The sequence below is a fragment of the Mirounga angustirostris genome, unplaced genomic scaffold, assembly GCF_029215605.1.
Source record: "Mirounga angustirostris isolate CCGP_5_RB_7025 unplaced genomic scaffold, mMirAng1.0.hap1 SCAF_5, whole genome shotgun sequence".
In the NCBI taxonomy this organism is placed as follows: Eukaryota; Metazoa; Chordata; class Mammalia; order Carnivora; family Phocidae; genus Mirounga; species Mirounga angustirostris.
Genome location: NW_026991713.1, coordinates 48754179 through 48776151, shown reverse-complemented (window position 1 = coordinate 48776151; position 21973 = coordinate 48754179).

Here is a 21973-nt window from a genome sequence, read left to right as displayed (position 1 = left end):
AGTTATATATTTCTTTGTATCTTGAATAGAATGTATGATTTAAGCACAACTAAGCACACTGTAGATTAATTTAAATAGGCCAGTTGATAGAATAGGATTTTCTCAGATTATTAAATTTATATTTGCTGCCTGATGGTGCCTGGAATTATTGACTGGCTCTAAGGATCACACATTTATTCCAAGACTTCTCTTCACTTTAACAAACTATACACCATTCTGCATTCTTTCTTTTCCTGCAGACTTTTCATCACTTGGCATGGAAGTCATGTAGAAGAGAAACTCACAGGGCACCTGGGTGGCTCAGTTGGTTAAGCGACTGCCTTCGGCTCAGGTCATGATCCTGGAGTCCCTGGATCGAGTCCCGCATCGGGCTCCCTGCTCAGCAGGGAGTCTGCTTCTCCCTCTGACCCTCCCCCCTCTCATGTACTCTCTCTCATTCTCTCTCTCAAATAAATAAATAAAAATCTTTAAAAAAAAAAAAAAAAAAAGAAGAAGAGAAACTCACAGACCAAAAAAGCATAGCAAAGATTTTTTTCTTTTTAAATATCAGGAAGGAGAAGGGAAATTCCTGAATCTAAATGGCAGGGTCTAAAAGTCAGAGTGGAGTTTCCAAGGTCTATTTATAGCGGTTTAATCCAATCATGGGAATTCGAGACTGTGTAACTTGTCATAAGTGGCTGAAAAGTGAAAGAAAAGTACAATATTTTTCCCCACATAGAAGACTGGAAGGTAAACCTATCTACTGTGAGAAATATACCTCCGTTTTTCTCTGAATCAAATTAATCATCCATCTCTCTCTTCCATTCTGACCGTCGTTTATCAATTTAATAATATGGGAGAACCCAGTAGCTACTCTCCCTGATATCTGCCAAATGCACTCTTAATTTTTACTTCATAATCTATTTCGTGTTCATGCATGTCCATGAACATTTTATCTTTTTTTTTTTTTTTTTGGTGGCAGTGATGGGACCATCAGATGGTTGCTGTCACTTTTTAATAAGTAGAATAAGACTTCCAGAAAGAGTCTGAAGGGGTGTACCCAAGTAGCTAGAGGTATATAAAGGGGCAGGTGATTGTACAGAACTATTTTACTTTTACTTCTTCCCCTTCAAGCTAACAAGCTCTGTCTACTTTCTCCCCACTGTGAAGAAGGGTTTCTGCCCCCTCTGGGCAGCCTGCAGGCACAGGACAGTGTGGCTTGGTACATGAGACCAAACAGAGGCATAACTGACGGAAAGCAAGCATAGTTTTGGCGCAAGGGGAGAGGGTTTTTGTCACCTGTCAAATTCCTCTTCTGTTTCTCCTCTGCCTCCTTGCCCTTGTGGGTGCCCTAAAAGGTGATGCTCTCGTCTGTCATCTGCCCAAAGTTAGGCAAGAGTCTAAAAAGGTCTTTAAGGTTCAAAGGAATTTTTCTGTCAAGGTAGGAGTCGTTTTAATTAGGAAAGGGGAAGTTTTTGAAATGGGGCGGGTTCTTAAGAACTTTTATTGGCAGTTTGCCTAGAAGCTGGTCTTTCCTGCCCCCCATCACGGGGTAGCCCTCCTGGGAGGCAGAACTGGAACAATAACACACAGAGCATTACTGGTGGCCAGAATAGCTGCTGTGGTTATTGCAGCCTGGGGCCAGTGCTCCATAGTGAGTGAGGTCAGTAATTTGGTAGTTGCTGGGGCAAGCTTGTGGTCTTAAAGGACCCAAAGACCTCAGCCTTAGTTTAAGGGAGCAGCAGGTGCCCAAGAAAAATCGCTACCTTGAGAAATGGATGCAAGAAGGAGCACAGTTAGGGGCACAGGTTAGTGAGCGTACCTTATCGGGTTAGGGTTGCACAGGTTAAACTGAGCCAAGTGAACCCAAATGAAAGATATTGAGGACAAAGTGTGTGAGATTAGCGCAGAGAGGATTGATTTTTAAAACTAGCCGAGGTGTTTCTCTAACCCAGCAGTACAATTCAGGTGGGATTTGCAAATACAAAGGCGGGGAGAGAGAGAGAGAGAGAGAGAGAGAGAGAGAGAGAGAGAGAGAGAGATGGAAAATCTAGTAGTGGTGGCAACACCCAAACCAGGTAGTAGAGAAACTCAAACTCAGGCAGGGTTAGTGTGAGAAAATCCTATACGCCAGACCTTTCTGGAGGTGGGGCAAGTGTGTTTGAAGGAACAACTGATACCCAAAGACCAACATGGTGCAGACGATCTCAATGTTTAGGTGACACTAACACTGTTGTATACATGGGACTGTGTACAGTATTTAATACAACTGTAGCTCAAAGACGGCAAATGCGTGATTTGTGTCTCACCCCTCCCATGTTCAGAGCCCTCTGTGAGCACCCCTCACAGATCACACCACTTCCAGACACGGAAATGGTCTCAGAGCCATTCTCTACGCAGGATTCACAGTGATCAGGGTTGGAGTGGGAGGCGAGATCTATTTGCAGTCTCTGCAGTGCTTTTGGTCTTCTCAATGTGTTTGTTTGCAAAGTGACAAATAAGAACGCTCTATTCAGAGTTGTTAAAATAGAAACTCCTAAACTGGGCATCAGGTAACTACATTCCTGGACAAAGTTTGGCAGCACCCCACCCTGAGTTGCCATGTTATCTGCACTCACAAAAATGGCACGGAAATGGGACTATCCTGGCAAGAGTGAGTGGAGGTCACCTTTTAGTAAGGAGGAGAGAGAGAGAGAGAAACTCTGAGCCTGGGGAATGGAGGAGACACACAGGGGCTTGGGTTTTTTTTTCCCCAGTCCACTGAAATTCGAACTGCTGCCTCCTTGCTTTCTGTGATTTCACCTCAAAACTAGCTTCTCTTTTCTTTGGAGGATATAATGGAATCCAGTGTCAGCCCAGCCATGGCTGATGCCGGTTCTGGGACCCATGGGCTTCTTTTGGGTGCTGAATGACAGCTGAAATGTACATCACTTCATCGAAGAACTTGTGTCATTGTGAAACTTCTGTCTCAAGTCACTTGGGTGAGAAGAGTGACAAGATATCCTCACGTAAGCATGTAATTGCAAATGGGGGACATGGCTGTGGCCCACGGTCCTAAGAAGGCATCTTTATCTGATGGAAGACTATGACCCTCTAGCTCATCCGCTTCCTCCTGATGCTTCACTTTGCTTTTTTCTTTCTCCACAGACCATAATATGTCTCTGAAAGCTACCTTATTTACTGAAAGAATTTAGGGTCTTTTTTCCTTTACTAAATTAGAAGTTGCAAGTTTCAGTTTATCACTTGGTAGGCCTAATATATAACTTCTCCCATTTACCTTTGAGTCGGTAAAAACCCCAACATCTGGCTAAATTGAGAGAAAATTTACCAAACTGTACTAGAAATCTTCAGTAATTACTTTGGTTCGTGCCCCTCCCCCACCATTCTTTCTTTTAAGTTTCCTGGTTCGATTTCTGTTTTCAGTCCAAGAAATTGAAATACTAATCCTCAAGTAAATACAAGCAAAGGGTTCAGAGTATGGCCCATGAATTACTTTCACACCCCAGACATCAGTCCCACTGGCTACAGTCTTGCACACTCATAACAATAACTGAAGTCAAGATTCAATTCTTGAGCAGCAAAGAACACTAGAAAGTTAGGGAGGAAAGAAATAGTCTTACAAATGTCTTCTGGGTTAATATTATAGCCATTACTACCATTTAGAAAGCATCCTCTATGTGTTAGCATCACACTTGGTGTGAGAGGGTATGATTTTTAATCTTGCAATAGTTTGGTAAGAATAGGCACTGTTTTCCTAATAATATAGGTAAGAATAGTAAGCCTCTAAGGATTTAATTAGCTTGTTCAAGTTCACACTGCGAAAAAATGGCTAAGAATGCATGCTCCCAGAATCCCCTTCTTATATCTACATGAATAAATTTGGCTTTGATCAACAGATCTTATTAATGACTGCTACTTCCCCTGCCCGCCCTCCCCCCCAGCCTTTACAAAGCTCTATCATATACATTGTTTCCTCTCATTCAAGCCTCATAACAATTCTGTGAGTAGGTCATTGTAATCCCCTGCTCAGGTGAAAAAACTAAGGCCCAAATTCATGAAACAATGAAAGCAAATCAATCCTAGGGGCGTTTGTGGATATACTCTGGCTAAAGACCGATATTCTATTTCAGAAGAGGAAGCTAATTGAGCAGGCTCCTCTCTAGAGAATTGATTTACCAGTTGTGAACAAAATAAATTCAATAATCTCCTCAACCTATTAATCCAGTGAGAAGGAAGGAGAGAGTCCCAGGCCAAAGGAGAGCAAGGAATGCTGTTTTTACCAATCTGGGTCAAAGTACTCTACAGGCGCACGTGCACGCAGATGTTATCCTGGCAGCCTGTGAGTGTCTGAAGAGTGCTGAGGTCTTTCTGATCCCATCAGGGCAAGCAAAGGCAATTTTCTCAGCTGGTTATTGCCAGGACCCGAGTGTACATCTTGTCTCAAACTCTGTGCTGGAGAGAGGCCCATAATCCTTTTCTGGAGCCAAACTGGACTTGGCCAAGAGCTTTCAGACATTTAAGATAGAGCCTTCACCTACACATACTATCCACCACATCCTTCTAGTTGTCTCCTCCCAAACTGTCACACTCTCTGAATTCAAACATGGCGTCATGCTTACTTTCAAACTCTGCATCGTGACAGAAGTGAAGCTGCCTTTTATAATTCAGGGCCTGCAGGCTACCACCACTTTACAGAACTGCCCATGGGCCAATGAGAGAAATAATTGTTATAAGGTGGCTTTTTCTCTGAGAACAATCATCAGTAAATCTAAAGAAAGAGGCCACACCTGAACTAGCCCATGGTACACGAGCCCATTGTACACTTTCCCTTGGGGTATTACTGATTCTGGGCAAGCTCTTCAAGTCTCTGGGCCATACGTGTTCCTCTCCATAATATCACGAGAACTCACCCACGTCACAGAGAGTATCCACAAATCTGAACTTATGTCAAGGGCCAAAGGACTCAAAGTAATGTTACTCTTGGGCAAGGCTAAAATAATTATACAAGTGTAGTTCTTTCCCCACCTCTGTCCCTTCCCTGTGAGGCTGAACAGCTGTTTAAGAAATGGGCTCCTTGGGATGATCCTGACAGCCAGAGGTACTGTCTGTGCTGTCCCTGAGAGGCATTTTCCCACTTGATACGCCTGTTGTGGGAGGGAGGGGACAGGCCTGAGTGTGTCAGCTCGGGTGTTATTGTTAGTAAGGTCTGTGTCAGCTTGTTTGTCACATGTCCCTGAGCCTCACTGGGGAACCACTGGGATAATAGCCCTAATCCAGCCCCACAGAGAAAGCTGGAACCCTCGGGGGGCTGAGTGCCTCTTCTAACTGCAACTAGGCATTTACATCCCAAGTCAGCCTTTAACCAAAACACATTCTATTTTTAGAAAGAAAAAGGCACCCTTGAAGGGTTAACACCAGTGAACAGTTGGGAACTTGAGAGATTCCTGCCCCCCCCCAACATATTTTAGAGTTTAGGAAAACCTAGAAATGAAATACCCTAAAAAAAGCCAGTTTCTATGCTCCTAAATCATCTTTTGTATCTTTAAAAAAATGTATGTGTAATCTTCAAGGGAGAAGGAGAAGAATATATATACCACTGCTGACTTCCTATTTCTAAAGATAGTATCCTAATATCTATAAATCAAACTCACAACTTTGACTTTATATAGAAAGTGAGTTTTGAAACACTGCAGTTCTGAGCCCCTCTGCAACCCCCTTTTCTCATCATTTTTAGCTTTCCTAACGTGTGGAGACCTTCAGAATCCTGAATTGGGACTTACTTTTTTTTCTGGAGGCAGGATTCAGTTTATCTTTGCCCTATATGTATGTAGCAAGTATAATTTCCCAAATAAAGGGATAGTAAGAACTCATTCAGGGAGGATTGCTTCATTTACTAAAGAAAATGCTTTTTTCATCCCATTTTAAGCCACTTTAACATCATTTGTTTGAAGGCAAACAATTAGTGAATGCATTACAACGCAGTACTTCAAATACGAAGGGGTTTTGTTTGTTTGTTTGTTTGTTTTAGAGCTTACTTGAAAACACCAAAACTTCTTTTAAAATTCCATAATTTCTAATTCACACTAGGCTTCCCTCCATTTATTCCAAATGGGTGAGATTTTATGAAGCATGGAAAATGGGACACTCGTGGGAGGAGAATTCCCAGCGAGGGTGAGGCATTGGCTAGCTATGTGGGGTAGCCAGATGGCACAGCAGAGATGGACCCTGCATTCATGATCTCATTCATTTCATCCATAAATAGTTTTAGCACCTTTAGGCACTGTGCTGTGTGAAGAGAATAGAAAACCTAATATACACATTGCCTGGACATGGCCTCAAAGCACTTACAGTCAGATAGAGGAGAGACACGTTATCTTCCAATATGTGTTTGGGGAGTGCTATCAGTTGAATGGTGTCCCACCAATTTTCAGAGGAAGTCTTAACCCCCAACTGACAAGGCCTTTAAGGACGTGATTAAAGTTAAATACGGACATATGAGTAGGGCCTAATCCTATAGGACTGATGTCCTTCTAAGAGAGAGAGACATCAGAGCATTCTCTGCACTCATGCGGAGGAAAGGCCATGTGAGGACGCAGAGAGAAGGCAGCCATCTGTAAGCCAAGGAAAGAGTCCCCACCGGAAACCAGCAGTGACAGCACCTTGATGTTGGATTTGTAGCCTCCAGAACTGGGAGAAAATAAACTTCTGTTGTTTAAGCCTCCCAGTCTGTAGTATTCTGTTACGGCAGCCCAAGCAGACTAATTCAACAGGGGATGTGTGGAGTTCTTTGGAGGCATATTGCAGGGGACCCACGGCCAGATCTGGAGCATCAGCATCTGAGCTGAGACCTGGAAGAACAGCAGGAGTTGGAGAGGGGAGACGAAGAGGGGGCATGTTTTATGTGGAGGTTGCAAGGTGGGTGAAGCCACGGAGGTAAGGAGAGCACGACCTGGAGATGTGAGACTGAGGAAAAGGAAGTTCAGCAACTTGGAGCATAGAGGGCAAGGGTGCGGGTTCTGGAACAGATGAAACTTGGCAGGTGCAGAGTGGTTTTAGAGCAGGACTTCTCACAAGTGTTCAACACAATCCAAGCCTTCTTTTCTCTTGAGATCTCTTCTTTCCCCTTTGGGAAAGAGAGGGGAGAAAAGGTTTCTACAGGAAAAACAATTTTTTTAGGAAAGACAAATGAAATTTTAGGAGAAAAAGATACAAAAGTTTGTGATGCTTGTCTATATAGGTAGGAGTGGTCTTTCCAGCTCTTTCAAGGCCATAAAACTGTCCTAGAGGGAGGATTTACGGTAGGCTTACTCTTGGTCTCTGTTCTGGGGACAGACCCACCCCCATCAAGGGAATTTATGGTAGACTGATTTCCCAGGAATTTCTGCTTTTAGTCAGATAAGGAAAGCTCCATGAAGCCGCCTTTCTGCATCTGTTGAATTTCAGATGTCTTCAGTTTAAAATAATCCTTACACCAAAATGGTATATTTTGGGGTGGCATATCCTGATCTCCTTCAGCCCTGCATTCTGCCAGGTGGTCATAGTTACCCAAAGAGATCAATCCAGTATTCTGAATTGGGCCTTGGGCTAATTCTAGAATTATGGGTCACTGTAGGGCCTCGGTTAATATGGTTCTTAGCTATAACCTAGCCACTTTTATAATTTTATTAGCATAGGATTTAAATTCAAGTCAAGAGATTCTTTTTTTTTTTTTTTTAAAGATTTTATTTATTTATTCATGAGAGAGAGAGAGGGAGAGAGAGAGAGGCAGAGGGAGAAGCAGGCTCCCAAAGAGCAGGGAGCCCGATGCGGGACTCGATCCCAGGACCCTGAGATCATGACCTGAGCCGCAGGCAGACGCTTAACCATCTGAGCCACCCAGGCGCCCCAAGAGATTCTTTTGATGTATGAGAGTGCCTACCCTGGCCTTCCCCCTATAACTTTGTTGTTTCTCTCCTTTCTGACCTTGAGCTCATCGTGAGACTTGCTTTAGCCAGTGGAATGTTAGCAAACGTACCACAACCAGAGGCTTAAAAACTTCTTATACGTGGGGATTTGCTTTTCTCCTCTCTTCAATCCCCATAATCACCAGGAGAATGAACCCAGGCTAGCCTGCTAGAGGATGAGGTACCGCCTAGAGCAGAGGTGAGTTTTCCTAGCTCAGGCCATCCTAGACCAGCCAACTGCAGATGCATGTGTATGCCCGGCTAAAATCAAGCCCAAATCAGCAGAACTCCCCAATCGATCTGTAGTCTCATAGGTGACAAGTGCTAGCAATTTTAAGCCACTAGCATTAGAGGTGGTTTATTATGTAACAATAGCTCACTTGCATGTGTGGAAAAGACCTAACTTTTTGAATAGGGAGGATGAAGCGACACCTTAAGAGTGGGGATTGTAGGACTAGGGTTCCCCCAAATTACATCTTCCAAATCTGGCAATCTTCATCCCCAGATTTCCTGAGATGGGAAACTTCCAAACTGGGCATTCTTCCCAAAGAACATGCTGCCGCGGCCTTCAGGGTAGTTCTTTGATATGCAAAATTAGATCACTGTAAACTTCTCACCTCTGTGTGTGGAAGACTGGGCAAAGCAGCATGGAAGAAGGCTGGTTAGTGGACCAAGAAATGTGGAAGCTATTAAAAGAGGCAGCACAAGGCTGTCCCATGAGTACAGGAGATGGGATCTTTAAATGGGAGCAATCATGGCAGTGCATGGAATGGTCCCTGTGGAGAGGGGCTTCCAGCAAGTTCTTTGGCATTAGCTTTTCTCTCCTCTTCAGATCCTGAGGTTATGCACAAGTCTCCAGCTTCACACAATGGCTGGTCCCTCCTCTGAGGCCACAGCGGTGCCCTTCCTTTGCCAAAGGATTTCCACCAACCCCTAATTGTCCACTAATCTTTACCCTCTGTTTCCTTCACTATGTCCTTGAGGATGCTATCTAACTTTAACATCCAGCTTGGTGTCCTTTGCTGTTTCTCTATAGAGGGTCTGGTGCCATCATGTAGACATCTCTTGACACACACAGATGTCAGGCAGAGGAAGAAAACCACACACATTCCCGATATACTTGATGCAGTGCTCATTGGTTGAGTGGCTGCAGCAAGATGGGAAGGTGCTCACTGACTGAAGGCTCTGCCAGGCTGACTCTCAGGGCATGAGGGGATAGGATAGTTCTCCGAGTGGGAGGAAAGGCATATGCTGATGTAATGCAATTATTTTATGAGGTGACTATTTCAAAATGCAGCGGCGCTATAACAAATGTAGCTTCCTAGTTAAGCACGTAGACTTTGGAATCGGACAGACCCGGATGCAAATTAGGATTTGTGGTTCCCTGCTGCTGTCATTGTGGGCCAATTACTTAACCTGTACACCACTGAGCAATGATGAGAATAGAGATGTTGCAAGGATTAAGTGAGATGTAAAATCTCCAACATGGTACTCAGTATTTCGTAAGCACTCAGTGTAGCTGTTGATAATAATGGTGATTATTTAAGATATTGTTCCTCAAAATATATTCTACCCAGTAACAGTGTACTTGGAACTGTTAATAGGTGTACTGGGGGGAAAAGTTTCAGAGGTCACAGAGAACATCAATGTACTCATGGCTCCGTGGAGTTGTGCAGTAAAGAAGTCAGTAGTTTTGTTTAACCCAGGTTGTCCTCCATTTTCCTCTTAGAACACCTATTGACCTCACTAATGTGCCCCAGAACACTGTTTGAATGATGCAAGTTTGTGGAAATAATTCTCCTTTGGGTGACTAGTTAAAAATCTATCACCAGAAAGCAAATAAGAGTTACATATATAGAAGTTTAAGTATAAAGCCTGGCCTCAGTGAATATTGGACCAGTGTTGTAGTTGGCTCTTGGCCTTGCTGCAGTCCGGGAGCAGAGGACATCCTCATCTTGGCCATCTGCTGTGAAGAGGGCAGCATGCAGTGTGGTCAGGCAGGTGTTTAAATTCTGAATCAGAATTTCTGTTCCGACTGCTGGCTTCACTTTTAAACAGAAGCCAGCCAGATCTCTACGTGGCAGTTTAATCTCCTCAAGGAAAGACCCGAGTTCTGCACTATCCTAAGACCACCCAAGCCAAAGCTTGACTTTTTTTTTTTTTTAAGCCAGGAATGGTCACACATATTTTACACTTTTGTTTGAGTTTGTTTTGTAGGAAACCACATGAAGTGTAAAACAAGTCAGCCTATGCTGGTCTCAGTGTCGGAGAAGCTCCACACAGGGATGCTCTTGAAGAGGAAAGTTACCATTTGTCAAAGAATATAGTACTGACTCCTAAAGAAGGATGACTCATATAGAGAGCAGAGTTTGGATGGCCACCCTCTTGAATAACAGCTGGCTATTCCTACTAGGGAATTTTTTTTTAAGGGAGAGGTTTCCAGAGAGTTACAGAAAGTGTATAGGAGATCCAAAAGACAGAGTAAAAAGAAATGTCATGTTTTTGTAAGGGAAATGTACATTTAAAAAAAATATTGAATTGATGTGTAACATAATACTGAATTTGGTATGTTAATACAGAGTCATTGGCAGGGACTTTGCAAGGGAAAGAAACACCAAATTACTTTTGTGATGAGACAGTCTGTTTCTTGCCACTAGAACATGTTTAGTCCCATGCTTTATGAATTGATACACGGCAGAGAAACATGGAACGCTTACCAACTCACTTCATGAAGAGAGAAAAATGAAAATACCAAATTTTAACAAAGATCACACAAACAGAACCTTCCCCCCCCCAAAACAATTAAAAATAAAACCCTTCAAACCACTGACACTGACTGAGGAAAACAAATTAGAAATGAAGTGAAGGGGGCACCTGGGTGGCTCAGTCGTTAAGCGTCTGCCTTCGGCTCAGGTCATGATCCCAGGGTCCTGGGATCGAGTCCCACATCGGGCTCCCTGCGCTGCGGGAAGCCTGCTTCTCCCTCTCCCACTCCCCCTGCTTGTGTTCCTGCTGTGGCTATGTCTCTCTCAAATAAATAAATAAAATCTTTAAAAAAAAAAAAAAGAAAAAGAAATGAAGTGAAATACTAAGAAATTGCATTCAGTAGGCATCTGAAAAGACTACAATCTAACCAAGTAAGATTTACAATAGGGATGCAAGGAATGGTTTATTAATAGGAAATCTACAAATAAAACATATCATTTCAATAAGTCAAAAGAGAAAAATTATATAATCATCTTAGCAGATGGTACCCATTTAGGATTAAAAATATACTAAAGTGGGGTTAGAGAACAGTTTCTTAGTAGTACTAGAGATACCAAATGAAGACCTAGTATAGCATTCTTGTTAGAACTGGAAATAGGATAAGGATGCCCAGCATTACTTTTACCATTTTACATTTTCCTCAAGTTTTAGCCACTGAAATAAGATAGGAAAGAAATAACCATATGATAGATAATTTTATGTGTCATCTTGGCTAGGCAATGGAACTGAGAGGTTTGGTCAAATATCAGTTTAAATGTTGCTGTGAAGATTTTTTGAGATGTGATTATCTTTTAAATCAGTCGATTTTGAATAAAGCAGATTGCCCTCCATAATGCGGATGGGCCTTATCCAATCAGTGGAAGGCCAAAATAGAAAAAGACTCAAGTCCCCAGGGGAGGACAAAAATTCTGCTTCCAGAATGCCTTTGGATTCAAGACTTCATTAATTTTTCCCTAGGCCTGCCTTGCAGGTTTCAGATTTGTCAGACCCCACAACTGGGTCAGTCAATCCCTAAAAATAAACCTCTCTGTATATAATATACACACACATCTTCTTGGTTCTGTTTCTCTGGAGAACTCGAATACAAATAAAGTTAACACCTACTAAAGATGTTTCCAGGCAATGTTTTAAGGGGCACACCTGTCTGTATGAACTCATTTAATCCTCACAGTAACCCTAAAAGGTAAGGCAATTTTTGTCCCTATCAGAAGCTAATCAGAATGAAATACTCTGACGACTCATAAGAATGTTCTGGGCTAATTCAAGGAGGAGAACCAAAAGCCTCACGTTCCTGCCCTTTTACTTTCAGGCGCAGGACTCCAACCAGCTCTTCCTGGGTAAGATATATCAGTGTTCTGAGACCCTGCAATGATGGTGAAATCAATCCTACTATCCTGGCAGTCACCAACCAAATTGGACATGGGTGAGGAAGCAACAGTATTCAGGAACCACGGTGGTGATTTGGTCTGTACTTGACTTGTACTCTGACAAGCCCATATTAGTTTCCTATTGCTGTTGTGACAAATTACTACAAACTCAGTGGCTTAAACAACACAGGTTTATTATTTTACAGTTCTGAAGGTCAAAAGTCCTAAAACCAAGATGTCAGCATGGCTGTATTCCTTCTGGAAGCTCTACGGGAGAATCACTTCCTGGACTTTTCCAGCCCCTAAAAGCCACCTGCATTTCTTGGCTCATCGCACTTTCCTCTATGTTGAAAGTTAGCAGCATAGCATTTTCAAATTTCTTTCTTTCTCTCTGACCTCTGCTTGTATTGTTCACTGCCTTCTCTCCTTGGTTCTGACCCTTCCGTCTCCCCTTTTTTAAGGACCTTGGTGATTACTTTGGGCCCTCTGAGATAATCTATCTTAAGATCCTTAACTTAATCACATCTGCAAAGTCCTTTGGCACAGAAGGTAACATATTCACAAGTTTCTAGGATTAGGATATGTACATTTTTGGAGAGTATTATTCTATCTGCCATATGGACCAAGCATAGATGAAAGACCCCATCATATCCTTCCTATGGAGAAGTGTGCATGCTAATAGAACAAAAAGAAGCTGGCCTCTCAACCCGTTACTATCATGAAACATGTCAACTTTCAGTGTTTCCCTGTTCCTGGTTTTCTAGTGAGAAGTCTGTTGGACAACCAATTTTAGAAAAACTGTACCACAGGAGAGGGGAATATCTTCACAACACTGCCTTCCTACCTTCCCATATTCACATAATGTAAGAAGCTTTTACGAAACTAAAAACATGGATCTGTATTTTTCTCACCTTGTTGTGGGCAAGGCTATTCCAAATATAAAAACAAAGACCAAATTCACAGTGGACAAGATTAATAGCTATAACTTACTTAAAAATTCACAACTTATGCAGGCTTTAAAACACAGAAACAGATTTCCAGTTTCTGGTCCCACGTGTAAGTAGCTTGGAAGTTGCCACTCCACTCAAACAAGTACAAATCTGAATAAACTGAAAAGTCAACAACTCTTCTTGGATTAGTGAGAGAGGGGGGAAGGACACAGGGCAAGCTGCTGCCCCAAGATTAGAGAAACGGGCTAATACAGGGAGTCGTGGCTTACCAGAGTGGAGGATCATGGGCGAAAGCGCCGTGGGAGCCAGCACCAGGGTATGAACACCTACACTGATAAATTTTTGGAGGCCCAGTGTAGACAACTCTGAGAGTCAAAAACTCTAGGGAGACCCAGCCATAGAGGGACCCCCACAGTTTTGTAAGATTTACCTCCAGGAGCTCGACCAGGTTCTCACAGTAAATATCAGAAAAAAAAACCTTTCATGTGCTTCCATTAGTCTGAGGGGAAAGGAGCCATTTTGAAATGTGCCAGAGCACGCGGTTCTTCTTAATAAGGCCTTCCCTCAGCAGAAACTAGTTACCCAATGCCTAGCCTGCTGGCATATCATCAGAACCTAATTAACCCCAGGGGAAGAGAAACACCAACTTCTAGATGACTCTAGCCTTCCACATGGGAGAAGGAAAATACCCAACCTCAGCCCAATCGAAAATACCCAACCTCAGCCCAATCCAGTCACCCTGTCTCACCCGGTGGGGAGAAAAAACTGGAGACACTTGTGAAGTTTCACAGTCTATAGCCATAAGCTCACTAAAAGACTGAGATCTAATCATAGGACCATAGAACTTCTCTCCCCATCCCACGCCACCTATTTATAGCAGTTCAATTTACCCAGTCTTTCATGTCCAGCTATGAAGAAAAAGTTACAAGGCATACCAACAGGCAAAAAACACAATTTGGAGAGACAGAGCAGGGATGTTGGAATTATCAGACCGGGAATTTAAAACAACTATGATTAATATGCCAGGAGCGCTAATGGATAAAGTAGACAGCATGCAAGAACAGATGGGCAATGTAAGCAGAGAGATGGGAATTTTAAGGAAGAACCAAAAAGAAATGCTAGAGATCAAAAACACTGGAACAGAAATAAAGAATGCCTTTGATGGGCTTATTAGTAGATTGCACACAGCTGAGGGAAGAATCTCTATGCATAAGGATATCTCAGTAGAAACCTCCAGAACCGAAAAGCAAAGAGAATAGCCTGAAACACACACACACACACACACACACACACACACACCCCCCCAACAGAATATCCAAGGACTGTGGGACAACTCCAAAAGATGTAACATATGCATAATGGAAACACCACAGGAAAAGAAAGAGCGAAAGGAACAGAAGAAATATTTGAAATAATGATGACTTGAGAATTACTCTTCAATTAAAGTCAGACACCAAACCACAGATCCAAGAAACTCAGAGGACACCAAACAATACAAATGCCAAGGAAAAAAAACCCCACAAAAAACAAAATGAAACAAAAATAACCCAACACCTAGGCATATCATTTTCAAAGTACAGAAAAGAAAAGATAAAAAAAAAATCTTGAAAGAAGCAAGAGAAAACCAACACATTACCTATACAGGAACAAAAGTTATACTGATTTCTACTTAGAAACCATGCAAGTAAGAAGAGAGTGCAGTGAAATATTTAAAACGGTAAGAGAAACAACCCCACTAACCTAGAATTCTGTACCCTGTGAAATTCTCCTTCAAAAGTCAAGGAAAAATAAAGGCTTTTTCAGACAAACAAAAATTGTGGGTATTTGTTACTACTTGCAGTAAATGTTAAAAGAAGTTCTTTAGAGAGAAGGAAAATTATATAGGTCAGAAACTCAGATCTACATAACAAAAGGAAGAACAACTAAGAAGAAGTAAGTGAAGGTAAAATAAAAACACTTATTTTTCTAATTCTTAGTTGATCTAACAGATAATAGTTTATTTGAAATAATAGCAACAATGTATTCTATTATGATGCTCATGTAGACAAGCATGCATATATGTATATATACATATACTTATGCATACTTATACATAAGTGAAATGAATGACAGCAAAGATACAAGGGACAGAAGGGAAGAATTAGAATTATTTTGTTACTGTAAGGTATTTGTACTACCCGTGAAGTGGCATAGTGTTATTTGAAAGTGGACTTGGATTAGTTGTATGTATTGCAAGTTCTAAGGCAACCACTAAAAGATGTAAAAATATAACTGATATCCTAAGAAAAGAGAGAAACTGGAATCTTATGAAATGCTCAATTAAAACCACAAAAAGCAGAAAAAGAATGGAAGACAAAATAAGAACAAAGAAGGTGGGAACAAATAGGGTATACATTAATCTAACCATATCAATAATCACTTTGAACATGAATGGCCTAAATGCACCAGTTAAAAGAGATTGTCAGAGTGAACTGAAAAGCAAGCCAGCCATAGATTTTTTTTTCTACTTGTTTTATTTTTATTTTTTAAAATTTTTTATTGTTATGTTAATCACCATACATTACATCATTAGTTTTTGATGTAGTGTTCCATGATTCATTGTTTGTGCATAACACCCAGTGCTCCATGCAGAACATGCCCTCTTTAATACCCATCACCAGGCTAACCCATTTTCCCACCCCCCTCCCCTCTAGAATCCTCAGTTTGTTTTTCAGAGTCCATCGTCTCTCATGGTTCGTCTCCCCCTCCGATTTCCCCCCCTTCAGTCTTCCCCTCCTGCTATCTTCTTCTTTTTTTTTTTCTTAACATATATTGCATTATTTGTTTCAGAGGTACAGGTCTGTGATTCAATAGTCTTGCACAATTCACAGCACTCACCATAGCACATACCCTCCCCAGTGTCTATCACCCAGCCACCCCATCCCTCCCACCCCACCCCCCACTCCAGCAACCCTCAGTTTGTTTCCTGAGATTAAGAATTCCTCATATCAGTGAGGTCATATGATACATGTCTTTCTCTGATTGACTTATTTCGCTCAGCATAACACCCTCTAGTTCCATCCACGTCGTTGCAAATGCCAGCCATAGATTTTTATAAGAAACCCACTTTAACTATAAAGGCACCTATATATTAAAAGCAAGTGGACAGAGAAAACTATACCATGCTAATGCTAATCAAAAGAAAGCAAAAGTAGTTATATTAATTTCATACAGCAGATTTCAAAGCAAGGAAAGTTATCAGGGACAAAAGAGGGAATTACATAATAATGAAGGGGTCAATTATCCAAGAAGACACCAATCCTTAATGTGTATGGGCCTAACAAACGAGAGGCAAACCATGTGAGGCGAAACCTGATAGAACTGAAAGGAGAGATATGTGAATCCTCTATCACAGTTGAAGACTTCAACAACTGTCTATCAGAAATGGACAGATCCAGTGGGCAAAAAATCAGTAAGGACTTAGTTCAACTCAACAGCACCATCAATCAACTGGATATAATGAACATTTATAGACTACTTCATCCAACAACAACAAAATCCGCATTCTTCCCGAGTTCACATGGAACACCTACCGAGATAGATGACATTCCGGGCCATAAAACACACCTTAACAAATCTAAAAGAATATAAATCATGTAATACTTGCTCTCAGACCACAGAATTAAACTAGAAATCAATAACAGAAAGATAACTGGAAAATCCTAAAACATGGAGTTAAACATATTTCTAAATAACACATTTTTCTAAAAAAAACAGAAACAAAGTAAAAAGGTCAATAGTAAGCTAAAAAAATATTTACAAAATGTATAGCAAGGGTTAATATCTTTAATAGGTAAAGAACAGTTACAAATTAATAAGGAGAAAAGACCAATACCTCAAAGGCAAAATGGGCAAAGGAAAAAGACGCTTGACAAAAGAAGGTATCAAATGGCTTATGTGCATGTGCAAATGCTTAACTCCGTAGGTATGAAGGGAATTTAAATAAAAATAACTTGACAAATATAAAAATAAATGACAACTAATGCTGGAAAAGATGTGGCGAAGCTTTTCGGGTACCCTCCTGATTGCTGGTAGGAGTGTGTGTGGCCCAACTTTGCCAGGGTTCCCCTTGGCAATATGTACCAAAACTTAAAAATTGCACACACTCAGTGACTCAGAAATTCCAGTTAAAAGGAATTTATCTGAAGGAAATCAAAAGTACATGCAAGAATGGATATACAGATATGTATATACAAATAGGTATATATATACAGATATATATAATATGTATATATAGCAAATATATATATATATACACAATAGTAAAAGAAAGGACATTACGCATCTGAAGGAGGTTCACTATATTGTGATCAGCTGTCAAATAAAATATAATGCAGTAATTTAAAATAAGAATTGTATCCATTTAATCTTATTTATTATCAGATTGTATATCATATTGTTTCCCCTCACTATAAAACAAGGGCAGGGACTCTTTCTTTAACTGCTGTACCCGGAGTAACTAGGAGAATAAGTGGCACCCTTCCAAATGTTTTCTGATTGGCTTAGTATAAAGTATGTTTCAAATAACATAACAGCATGTGAAGCACTCACAATTTCAAAAGAAAATAAAATCAAGATTAAAAAATTTAAGGAGGACCTGATGTAAAAACAGAAAAAAAAAAATGAGAAGGAAACACAACAAAATGCTTATACAGATTATCTGTGGATGATGAGATTGAAGGTGATTTAGTTTTTTCCTTGTACATTTTACAGTTTCCAAATTCACCATAAAGATTATATATTAATTCCATAATTAGACAAATTTCAATGAATAGTAAAAATGTAAAAAGAAGAGTAATGGTGTGTTTTGTCAAAATCACAACTTGTTCTTCCTGATCTTCTGGAATTGACTGCTCAACATGAGATCTGTGGACCAACAGAACCTGGAAACTTATTTGAAATAAGACTTTCTGCCTCACCTGACTTCTATGTCAGAATCTGCATTTTATCAAGATACTCAGCTAATCGACACATGGATGTTTGAGAAGCCCTGTGCTAGGGCATTCTCACCTGACTGTATCATTATTGCACTGGGTTGGCTAGTTACTATCAAGATATAACATTTGGCCTTCTGTGCAAAGAGGTTAATAAGATTTCAAATGTCTTTCTGGCACTGAAATAGCTTTCACACATTTTTAATAACTAGAATGTGAATGATTCAGAAATACCTGTGTGAAACTTGCCTTCAGATTGGCCTCTGTCCTAGCGCTTGCTGCCAGCTAGTTCACCCCCCGCTTCAGCAGCCACTCTAGGCACTCCCTGCCCTTTCCCTCACCTCACTGCCTCTGTCCACCCACCCCTGCACTAACTACCTGACTGACCCTTTGCTCACCTGCTCAGGCTTGCTCATCTTCATGTTCCTGTTGGAAATAGTAAAATATGCTGTCACTTCTGAGATTGCCCTAACAAAGATTTTTAAGTTTAGTGATCCCGCTTGGGGTCCAGTAGACAACAGTTACTTCTGTAGAGATTTCTTTCTTTCATTCCTTGAACATTTACCAGGTAATTGACTGAGATGGGATGGCAGGAGTGGGGGATCATGTGGAAATCCCATGCAGTGACCTGATGAGATGATATGTGCCTTTGAGAAGACATGGGAATGAAGAAGCAAAGATGGCCTTGGAAAGGCCAGGAAGGATTTGGGGAGGAGGTGACAACCTTCTGTGACCCCATGACCCCATCCAAATAAAGTTACTCCCATAACAGTTACATCCTCCAGAAGTGCACATAAGAAGTGCACTCTTTATTATATATATATTTTAAGATCTTGTTTATTTATTTGATAGAGACACAGTGAGAGAGGGAACACAAGCAGGGGGAGAGGGAAAGGGAGAAGCAGGCTTCCCGCTGAGCACGGAGCCCGATGAGGGGCTCAATCCCAGGACCCTGGGATCATGACCTGAGCCCAAGGCAGACGCTTAATGACTGAGCCAGCCAGGCGCCCCAGAAGTGCACTCTTTAATTGTCCTGTTTCCCGGGAGACTGATAGTTCAGTGACAGCACAAAAGTGGGTGCTTCAGCCATATTTGTGGAATGAAGGGATACAATCTGAGTCTTAGAGCGAGAGTTGGACTTGGCTTTGACGATGGGTGGACGTTCTCCGGGGCAGAGGAAGTACGAGGCAAGGGAGGGGTGGGGGTAGAGAACAACACAGCTTGCTGTAAATACTTGTTAGCTTACCTTTCCCGAACTGTGGATCAGTGGATCAGGGAGACATTTCCATTTTGCAAACTTTTTCGTTGGAAGTCATGGAGATTAAAACCTTCTGGCTAGTAAGCTGTGACCGACTGAAAGGTGAACTGCCAGCCCCAAGCACATCTCAAAACGTGGCTCTCTCTTCCCGAGAAAGGGCGGTGAGTGTGCTGAAGCTTGCCCAGGACTCCCCCCAGGGCTTTATTTATGGCTGTCCCCTTCAAAGCAGAGAGCAAATGTGCTTCGGATGAGCAAGCAGCATGGCGTAGAGTCTGGGTACCTAGAACTTTCAGAAAAGAAAGCAGAGCTGGAGGGCTGCCAAGACAGTAAGCTGTCTGCTGCACGACCAGGAAAAGAAAAGCTAGGCTTCTGTCTCCAGTGCCTCCTCACCAATTTCTCCATATCCTTTGGCATTTGAACAGGCTGCTCTAGCTTTGGGGGAGAGGGACGTGCACAGTGACATTTGTATTAATACCTTCCTGATGACTGCCTTCTGTTTACCAAAGCACAATATGAAAGTGGAATTATTCCAGAAAATTTAAAGCATACGGGCGCTAAGGGCAAAGAACTCCCCAGGTTTGGAAGGGATGTCTTATGGCTGCTGGAAAGGGGCCTATCACCTGGCCCTCAGTCTCATCACCTATTTATTTGCCCTATTGTTGGGGCACCGGGCAGGTCTGATTGGACCGTCCAAACAAGAGGCTCTCCCTGTTAGCTAGTCCTGGGCCGTCAGGAACCACAAGCAGCAGGTGAGTAGGACAAAGGGAAGACTGCAGGGTCCTGAGGCTGGTTTCAGAAACCCAGCTCCCTCCGGGGCTGTGCCACCCACTTCGGGCTCTTGGGGCCTTGCCAGGCACGAACTCCAAGTCACCTGAGAGAAATCACACCTTCAGGTCCAGCGGGGGTCATTGCCTCGGCACACCCCAGCAGGAGGATGTGAAAAGAACATTTGAGATGTAGGAATCTGTGTGCCGAGCCTGGGGACCTTACATAACTGTTTGTTTCAGTCCCAAACCCACTTCATTCAAACTTCTAGTGAAAGCAGTTCCACACGTGTGTCAAGGTAAACGTGCCAGCAAAGTCTGATGGGACACGGGATGTAGAGAAACCAAGGTAGGGAGCAAGAACTTTCTCACTTATTCTTCACCCGGAGCATTAACTACATTTTCTTGCTTCTCTTCAGTGCACCTGAGTGGTCTGACTGTTCAAATATTTGAGGGGCATGGCTCCAGAAACTCAGTCCTTGACCGCAGGGAGCTGAATATAAAAGCTCCCTTTGACAGAAAATGTCTTCTGTGCTCCTGGACATTTTTACACATGGGCAGTCTGCTCAGAAAGACCCAAGCCATCTTGGAAGGTGCCTGGCATCCATATTGTGCTCCTTTGATGCACGTGGAAAAAAGAGAGCTACCATGGGCCTTCGCTGCAGTGGACCCAGGACCCCAGCCCCGGGGAGACTTGTCTTCACCCCTTCATCAGAGGCCTGGAATGGCGCTGCCTCCAAAGAAGGTGCAGACAGCATGGTTTGGCAAATTCACTTCCTTCTACATCTGGGACTCACATCACGAGCTTTTTGTGGGATCTCGGGTGCAATATCTTTCTTGGTTTGGTCTAAATATAATCTGCAGTAGGCAGAAGAGGAATGCTTAGAAAGTACCCAACTTGCTGATGTCAAGGGGAAAGAGATCTAATTTCTATACCAAATAATTCAGCTTTTATCCCACTCATATTTGTTTACTCAGCCACCAGTGTCCTAATTCTCATCTGCATACCACCTAAAATAATGAATCTTTGGGTCTGCAGTAGCTTCCCCTTTGGTAATCCTGCCAACATTTTCCTGGAAGAATCCTATTTCACTAGCCTCCAATGGAGGATGGTAAGGCTGTGAACAGAGCTCAATACAAAAGAAATGTCTGCATTCTAGGGAAGATTTTTTTGACAGGGGCTGCTTTTCCTAATTTGCACAAAAGCCCCCAGTGGGATAATAGAGTCTCTGGGAGAAGGAGAACTCTGGCCCGTGCGCTATAGATACTATTCCTTGTCTCTGAGCATGGGGTTTTAGTGAGAGAAATGGATTTCTCTCACCAAATCCCAGCCCCTTTTAATTGTTAAAATATTGTAACAAATGTATTAAACGGTTTTGAAAAAAGGAAGAATTCATAATGCCACAGTTATTCTTGCACATTCTGTTGCTCCTATCCATGAGTAGCTTACACGTTATGTCAGAATTCACAATTTTTCTGCTACCTTTTTTGGCTGACCGTTATACCATAAACACCTCACGTTTTCTATGGGTTTCTGATTTTTGTAATTATAATATCAATGCTACATGATTTCCACTGAAGAGAGGACTAAAAATGAATTTAACTACCCCTCTATTGTTGGATTTTAGCATTGCTTGTGGTGTTTTACCTTCATAGATAACACCCCCATAAGCCTCGGTGGATCTATAGCTTATTCTTCTTTTGTATTTGAATAAATGCCCAAGAGTGGGGTAAAGCTTTAATAGTTTCATGGCCTTTGTTACGTGTCACCATATTGATTTCTTAAAGGATAGTAAAGGTTTGCATCCTGTGGTTGAATAATGCACAAGCCAAGGCAGGGATGGCATTCAAAATTTATCAACTCATTGGAGAATTGGTGGTGACTGATCTAAACTGAGGCCAGCTGGTCAGCCTGCCTGGGCACACTGCCTGAATATTGGCCCTACTTGGATGGCAAACTTAGTTACCTCCAG